This window comes from Chiloscyllium plagiosum, unplaced genomic scaffold, assembly GCF_037043375.1.
Source record: "Chiloscyllium plagiosum isolate Xiang-an unplaced genomic scaffold, Cpla_swu_hap1 HiC_scaffold_36, whole genome shotgun sequence".
NCBI lineage: Eukaryota > Metazoa > Chordata > Chondrichthyes > Orectolobiformes > Hemiscylliidae > Chiloscyllium > Chiloscyllium plagiosum.
In genome coordinates, this window is record NW_028270174.1 from 27,329,394 (window position 1) to 27,336,376 (window position 6,983).

The 6,983-nt window shown below is 40.7% G+C and overlaps 1 pseudogene; it reads left to right on the forward strand.

Annotated features, from left to right (window-relative positions):
* Positions 1-606: 606 nt before the first annotated feature.
* On the forward strand, positions 607-725 carry LOC122539611 (5S ribosomal RNA; annotated as a pseudogene).
* The last annotated feature ends 6,258 nt before the right edge of the window (positions 726-6,983 follow it).

Below are 6,983 nucleotides of genomic sequence, written 5' to 3' on the forward strand. Positions count from 1 at the left end.
TACATGAAATGTTAGAAGGATTAAAACCTTATCCAACTATATTATTGAATCCCTAATCATTCACGCTAGCCACTCCAACTCCTACCACTGAACACCTTATTTGATTCCCCCACTAACTGTGCTCCAATTACCGTTCTTCCTACACATCTGCCACCCAACACCCTTATACCATTACCTGCCACTCTAACCCCTCGTACACCTTCCCTTTGACTGATCTATCAATTTAACACCTTACCTACTAACATATCACCCTGTATACTCACCCCTTCCCCCACTTGGCACTGTGAACTTCCATCAATTTTCCATACTATCTTCTCACCTAAATACCTGTCACAATACCTCTTCATTCACCAACCAAACACTGTATTCCCTCACGCACCTGCCACTCTACACCCCTTATTTGTTTAACTACCTACCCACCCTCTGCCCATCTGGAACTCTTTTCCATTACATACCTGGTGCCCTACCCCTTCCCCACCTGTTTACCACCCTAGTCCATCACCCACTTCCCTTGTAAACTTACTTTCTCTCTTTATCAATGAAGCTTGGACCTTGTAAACTCAAAGTTACTGTGAAAAGGGAAGATGATTTGGCCTCTGGCATTCATTCTCCGGCCATACTAGTCTGAAAACACTCGATCTCATCTAATCTCGGAAGCTAAGCAGACTCAGGTCTGGTTAGAACTTGGATGGGAGACTGCCCGGGAATACCAGGTGCAGTAAAATAGGATGGCACGGTGGCTCAGTAGTTAGCTCTGCTGCCTCACAGCACCAGGGTCCCAGATTCGATTCCAACCACGAGCGACTGTCTGTGTGGAGTTTGCACATTCTCCCTGTGTCTGCGTGTGTTTCCTTTGGGTACTCTGGTTTCCTCCCACAGTCCAAATATGTGCAGGTCAGGAGAATTGGCCATGCTAAATTGCTGATGGTGTTAGGTACATTCGTCAGAGGGAAATGGGACTGGGTGGGTGGGTCAGTGTGGACTTGTTGGGCTAAAGGACCTGTTTCCACACTGTAGGGAATCTAATCTAATCATTCTCTGCTGCATTAATGTCTCCAGTAGTAGATGCAGTCTGTGTTTCTCCAAAGGCTTGATTCAGCGATTCTACTTAATGATTTGCCTATCTCTCCCCTGGATTATTTCAACATACACAGATATAATCTAAACAGACCAGAGGCTTAGAACCTTTGAGGTTTGTTTTTTTCAGTCCATTCTTTTTTAACTTTCACTTATTATTCAATTTATAATTTGATGTTATGTCCATCTTTTCTGCCTCCCTGTTAAGAAACAAAATAATTATTAATATCTCTGCTTTGTCTTTATTGTCCTCTGTGGTATTATCCTATTTATCCTTAATGGCCATATTCCCATCACAGCTTTCCTTTTTCATTGATGTGCCTGTTAATTACTTTATTATTTTGTTTTACGGTCCTTGGTCATTTCATTTTTGCTCTTTACTTTGTTCACTACTTTATGACTTTGCTCCAAACCTCTTTGTCTTCTCTCTTAGACAACACGGCACGGTTAGGGCGGCACGGTGGCACAGTGGTTAGCACTGCTGCCTCACAGCGCCAGAGACCCGGGTTCAATTCCCAACTCAGGCGACTGACTGTGTGGAGTTTGCACATTCTCCCCGTGTCTGCGTGGGTTTCCTCCGGGTGCTCCGGTTTCCTCCCACAGTCACAAAGATGTGCGGGTCAGGTGAATTGGCCATGCTAAATTGCCCATAGTGTTAGGTTAAAAAAGGGGTAAATGTAGGGGTATGGGTGGGTTACGCTTCGGCGGGTCGGTGTGGACTTGTTGGGCCGAAGGGCCTGTTTCCACACTGTAAGTAATCTAATCTAAATCTAAAAAAACAACAAAGGATTGTGCACCAATGTAGTTTATGCTTCTTTTTTAACAGTTATTTTCTCTGTATGTTATTATGCAACCATGTGTTTTAGTAGTCTTGAATTCGTTCTTGCCCACAGCAGACCATATTTTCCTGGCATTCTGTTGAACACCATTTTATATGCTTCACATTGTTGTCTTACATCGCTCTTTGCCAATATTATTTTCCCAAATTTATCTCCGCAAGTCCTATTTTCGCTCCCTCAAAATCAGTTATTTTCCAATCTGTAGGTTAAGTTCCCTTGAGGAAGAATGACTTTCTCATGTGAACTTGACCAAACCATAACTCCCATTAGCCTGTCACTTCCTGCTTTCAGATTCTGGTCAGAAGCATAGTATTCATTCAATGCTTCAATGATGAATAGTGCTGAAATTTAGGTATTCATAGGAGAACAAAGTCTATTATTTACATGGGAATAGTACTGGGAATGTTTAGACTTACAGGTAAAAGTTGGCAGCTGTCCTTACTTTGGTCTCTCATTGAAAGTAGAGCTTCTTGCTGAAATCAAACAGAAGGTGGAATCCCAGTTTGTGTTCTGATATTTTCTACACTGATAATTAAAAATTCAATAAATAGCACTACCCAGTAACAATTGGGCCAGATTTGTAACAGGGCAGCATTTTCCAGGAGTCGCACATGTCCTGTGCCATTAGATTGGCACATTTTTCACCACAAAGGAATTGAAAATGTGAGCTGATTCAGTGAGAGAAACTGAACAACCAAAACCTCAGTTAACAAAACAATGTGATTTAAGGAATCTTAAATAAACAGCAGAATGATTTAAAAATGGTGGATAAATTCAATGTAAAATCAAATACAGAACACAAATGAAGAAAGAAGGAGAGAGAATGAAGAGAGAAAATGCTTCAGTAAGGATGTTATAATACTTGAAAGGATTCAGAAAAGATTTACAAGGATGTTACCAGGGTTGTAGGATTTGAGCTATAGAGAGAGGCTGAATAATCTGGTCTACTTCCCTTGGAGCGTCAGAGACTATGGGGTGACCTTATAGAAGTTTATAAGATTTTCAGGGGCATGGATAGAGTGAACAGTCAAGGTCTTTTCCTCAGTGTACAGGAGTCCAAAGCTAGAGGGCATTAGTTTAAGGTGAGAGGGGAAAGATTTAAGAGGGAACTAAGGGGCATTTTCATGCAGAGAGTGGTGCGTGAATGGAATGAGCTACCAGAGGATGTGGTGGAGGCTGGAACAATTACAACATTTAAAAGGCATCTGGATGAGTATATGAATAGGAACGGCAAATGCTGGCAAATGGGATTAGATTAATTTTGAATATCTTGTCTGCATGGATAAGTTGATCTGATTCTGTGCTTGTACTTCGCTATGACTCTATGACAAAACAAGGTTAATTAAAGAGAGAAAATAATAGTGACACAAAACAAAAGTACAAAAGGTGTAAAATTTAAATTCAGGCTCTTTTAAAATCACCCCAAAATGAGAAGCCTGAAGCATGGTGTCAATCAGGTTGATTGCCAGTAATTATCCTTTATCACTTCGTAAATTACAAGCCCTAAATATTTGTGGTGAGTTTAATTCATAATTATTGTTCAATGTAGCAATGTCATATCCATCAATATATACCCATGATGTGGCAGGTAGCAAGCTCCTGTTTTCATTAAGCTAATGGTGAAACAGTGCAATTCTGGCAACAGTTTCTTTTTTGTACTATTTCATGGGATGCCAGCAACACTGTTTGTTGCCAATCCCTGACTGCCCCTGAACTGAGTGTTTTCTGAGTCATTTCAGTCGACATTTAAGACTCAAGCAAATTTCTGTATATCTGGAGTCCCATGTAAGCCAGTCCAGGTAAAGATGGCAGATTTGTTTCTCTAAAGAGCATTAGTGAACCTGATCCAGCTTTACAATCCATCTTAACTGCTATGTCTCCACAAGCTAGCTTTTATTTTTATTATCCAAATTTACGTTTCCACCAACCCATGACCCCAGAGCATTAATCAATTGATGTTACCACTCTGTCATCACTTCCATGACATTCTAGACTTATATGTATTTACTGCTCATTCACCTCTTGTCGGAGGTTGTATTGTTTACTCTTAAATAATGCCAAGTGCCATGAGTTTTACTGCTACTTTGACTGTAACATCTGGACATTCACTTATGATATGTGAAAGAAAGTGGAGGAAAAACACTTTCGCTTTTGAATGCAAACAGCTGCTGTCCAGCTTATATTTAATGAAATTTGGGAAATCAGTCAGCATTGAATGCACTTCACCGCTACTTGCAAGTGCTTTGATACATCCGGCATTTATGAAAGGCATTACATAAATGCATTTCTTTCTATTTTGTGTCCTGCTTGAAAATTCACACTGACCGGTTCAAAACTAAACAAATTTCTACCACTGAAGAAACAGTATCTTTGATGTTGTGCTGCACTGAAGATCACTGGAGAGAAAATGATACTTCAGTCAGAAACATGACACACAACATGTTTCCAAATCCTAAAAAGACTTAGCCCTTTTCAGCAGTTAGTACACAGACAGAATGATTACCAAGTTAAATATCAAAACCCCACCACTCATAGTTATATTGTTAATAGCAACAACAAGTGCCTTTATGTAGTACCTTTGATGCAAAGAAAATCACAAAGTATCTCACACAGACATTATCACTGAGCAACATCAGCAACATTAATGAGGAATTGGGTTTGTTATGGTGACACTGAAAAGGTTGACCAGCTTGACACTGTCTCCCGCCAACAACTTGGCAGCCATTTAACTCTCTGAAGAGCATTAATTGGCTCAAAACACCTCCATCTTGCATGGAACTGGGGAGGAAAGCTGCTTCTGAGAGCTACTGGCTATCCTATTGGCTGCGAGCTTGCTTATGTGAGCAGCACCATCAGCTGGCCCCTGCTAAAGCTGCGTGCAATCCCACTGAAAAAGAGCCAGAGCCAGAGGGAGTCTTAGTGAGGCCAGAACAGGAGGCTTAGGTGGTGGAGGAGTGGAGGGGGTGTTTTGAGGCACAGGTTCAGTGCACACTGGCAAATAGAGAGAGTTTACCTTGGAGAAAGGGGCGCAGTAGTAAAAGTGGGCTCATGAAGCTGGCCAAGGCACAAGCAGCCACCCTGGTCATCCTGAATCTCTTCCTGATGGCCAAACATTTCTTCCAAGAGTGGAACATTGTCCTGAAGTGAGCATGAATTGGCTACTTAATCATTTTAATTGGGCAAAGGCAGGTGAGCCACACTAGGTTATAGCTGCCATCTGTAAAATAACAGCAAGATCTCGAGCAGGCAGATCTTAGACCACTCGTAGAATTACACAAGTGACCCCCCCACCCCAACCCCAACATGAACCCACTCACAGATGACCATAAAATTGTGCCCATGGATCTATTTGGGCAGGTGACCAAAAATCTCTCCAAAGACGTAGGCTTTGTTAAAAATCTTGAGGAAAGAAAAGTAGGGAGACAGAAAATTACAGAAAGAATTCCTGAACATAGAATTTAGACAGCTGAAGGCATCACGGTGAAGTAAAGGAAGTGGAGGTTATACAGAGACTGAAACACAACCAGAAATTGCTGAAAAAACTCAATAGGTCAGGCAGCATCAACAGAGTTAATGTTTCAGGTCCAGTGACCTTTTCTCAGAACAGGGACTGAACTGAGTTGCAGAGATCTCAAAAGTTTGAAGAGACACTTGTTAAAGAGATCAACACTTCATTGGGAAAGGTGTACATTGTATCCATTGACACTTATTGTGTCATCTGAGTTCACTTGGACAAGGAACGTTGGCGATGCATATCTTGCTTAAGTCTGCTTTCGATCTGGGAAAAGCAAAGAGTGTAAAAGGTATCTTTCATTGTGCATAGAAGCAGAACTACAAGAGTAGAGAAGCAAACGTTTTTAATACAACACAGACCAAGGGGCCTAATTAATATGGCAAAGGTGTTAAAATTCAAAGACATGAGAATCAATATTTGCTCTGATATAAAGGGAAAGACAATTAATAGTTTAATAATTAACAACAGCCCACAAATTGCTGATGGTACACCACTTCAAGATAAAATCTGTGTGACTCTCTGACTCTGCTCCTATAGATTATTACACATAAAGTTGTTTTCAGATTGTGGCTGAAGACTCATTTCAGTGAAAACTGGAGATTTTCTATCATGGGTGATCAATGCACTCTGCGAAATTAATGCTCCTGTAGTTAAGATAAAAAGCTATCCCAGGACTTCTGAACTCTCCCTCATCTTTTGCATCTCGAATGTCCTACTGACAAATTGAATTTGCTACATTGACTACTACTCTACTCAATGTGAGAAAATCAACACGTTGTGTTTTATGATCTCACCAAATTTCCTTACTGGATGTAACTCAGTGTGACACTTTATGTCTGATATTGGTGTTAGCTAACACAAAATTGGTGTGAAGTTTTATACTGACAGTAAATTTCTCATTTCCAAGCACTGCAGCAACTTTGCGAACATTTTTTTTCTTGAGAATGGATGGCTGTTATCTGAAAATATCCCCTTCAGCTTAAATCAAGATGGATATAAGATAAGGGGGGATCTCTCAGGGTTCACACCTCAGGCTGCTTTAGTTCAGCTGGTATAATACATGTTATTAATTTTGCAAACCAACAGATAGCATCAGGCTACCTGATGAAAACTACAGAAGATTCTTATCAGGAAATTGAACCAGTGAAATGCAAATTTGCTGTGATGTTGGATCAATTCAATAGTTGAAAGTGTAATTCCTAGCTATAACCTTGTAGATAACTGCATAGTTAAAAAAGCATTGACTTGGTTGCATATTCTGATGCTGTTAGCTTAATCTAGCGCCATCAGCTTCCGACCTGTGTGCCTCATGCAGATGACATTAATTCCAAATGGAAAGCTACTGGCCACCACATAATCTATGGGAGTGGAAAACAATCTTTGTATGTGGCTAGAACTGTGGCTTCTTGTGTTGGCCTTGTAAGTGTATGAGGGACTAAATTCATTTGTGTCCACCATGGTTCAGCAGAAGGTAAAGGCTCAAGGATGGTTTTAAATTGATCACAGGACCTCAGTGCAGCTCTCCAATCTGGACACTTCTAAGTTCAGCTGGC